The sequence below is a fragment of the Mirounga leonina genome, unplaced genomic scaffold, assembly GCF_011800145.1.
Source record: "Mirounga leonina isolate KUSES-001 unplaced genomic scaffold, KU_Mleo_1.0 Mir_115, whole genome shotgun sequence".
Lineage (NCBI taxonomy): Eukaryota > Metazoa > Chordata > Mammalia > Carnivora > Phocidae > Mirounga > Mirounga leonina.
Window position 1 is genome coordinate 83,796,167 of NW_023270268.1, and position 1,646 is coordinate 83,797,812.

The following is a 1,646-nucleotide window of genomic DNA, read 5'->3' on the forward strand; positions in this document are numbered from 1 at the left end:
CACCAACCCTAGGTAGGTATTATTGTCAGCAGGCCACAGGCGGCTCAGAGGGGTAAGTGGTTTTCTGGTTGGGCAACGCTCTTCAGTTGAAGAGCCTGTGTCCCCCTCCCCTCCCCTCCCGCCCTCCCTGGAGCTCCTCTGTGGCCCAGCAGAGGCTGATTCAACTCTGATTTCCTCCAGGGTGGAGGGCCCCACCCACAGCAGGCTCTCGGAAAATTTGTACCGAATTGATTTGCTGTAAATGCAGCAAGTTCTCTTCCATCCAAAGATATTGATTTCTTCTTAACAGCAATTCTCCGTTTGACATTCTCCAAGAAAGGGATGAAAACTATAAGGAAAGCAAAGAGCTTGGTCCTTCCGGGTGCATCCGTGGCCTGCAAAGACCAGGTGGCAAAGGCTTGGCAGAGGGGCCTGCCCCCTCCCCCCCCCCCCCCCCCCCCCCCCCCCCCGCCTCCCTGCCCAGGGCTGAGCTTCTGCAAGAGTTGCAGCTGGGACAGCAAAGTGTCAGAGGAGGGACCTCTGAAGCCAGGGGCTCGAAGAGGATCCCACCCAGCTCCCCGCCTGGGGTGGGGGACATGAGGAGCCCAAGAACAGCAAAGAAAGGAGCCGTTTCCAGAGCCAGACTGTTTTTGCAAGTATGACTTCATAAAAGCTCACAGCGTTCCCCCAGGTTGGGCGGCAGGCAATTTCATCTTTCAATGGGGATAAAGAGCTGAGGAAGGAGAAAGAAAATGAAATCTTGCTGCCCTGCTACAAGGAAAAACCACTGCCCCAGATTTGCAATGACCCTACACGGGGACGGACCCAGGATTCTACTTCATGATGGAAATAGCTGTGCTCATCCCCCACATCCAACAACCGCTCTGCACTGGGTTCAAAGGCCATCAAGTCCAGCCTGCCCAACAACATTTTGAGGATTGGGGCAGGCCTTGCCCCTTTCAACAGATGAGGAACTGGAAACCCAGCGGGGAAGTGACTTGCCCAGGGTCACACAGCACCAAAGCTAGAGCTCAGACGTCCCTCTCACTGCCTGCACCTCCTTCAGGGGATCTTGCACATGAATCTGGACAGAGCCATCAACATCCTCTGCTCACCAGCCCGCAAAACCCTGGTGCTACCTCCTGCTGGACCCCCCCCCAAAAAAACAGGGGACAGGAGAGGGTGGTGCTGGACTGAGCCCAGCCAGCTCTGCCCCTGTGAATGGGAGCCTGGACCCCACAAATCACCCCAGGCCCATGAAGTGCTACAGCCCGGAGGGTCTGGTAGAAAGTGAGAATACTGAGGCCCACTGAAGGGATGGGACTCACCTAAGGTCACACAGCAAGGACAGTGGGAAACTCAGGGGTACAGTTGCTTCTTCATGTTGGCAATGGAGGAGGGGCATTGTCTGCACCAGACACCCCTTTTCAGGCACAGATGTAAACTGGGAATTTGGGCCCCTCTTCTGGCACACTCCTGTTGACAAGGAGCCACTTAGGAGACCGGCTTCCCTGGGGAGACAGTACTATGCTCCCTACTCGGCTACTCCCCCGCCCTCCCCTGGAAAGTCCTAGCTATCTCCTCAAGACCCTACCCAGATGCCACTTTCTCCAAGGGGCTGCCACTCAGCCTCCGTCCCCCACGCTCCTCCACTACCTGGGACACCC

General features: G+C 56.6%; 1 long non-coding RNA gene across 1 annotated transcript; it reads right to left on the reverse strand.

The window, feature by feature from the left end:
- Positions 1–284: 284 nt before the first annotated feature.
- LOC118006960 lies at positions 285–1,425 on the reverse strand. Its single transcript, XR_004678238.1, has 3 exons — positions 1,308–1,425; positions 658–712; positions 285–328 (listed from the first exon to the last, which is right to left on the reverse strand). It is a non-coding gene; the product is annotated as an uncharacterized LOC118006960 (long non-coding RNA).
- Between the last annotated feature and the right edge of the window lie 221 nt (positions 1,426–1,646).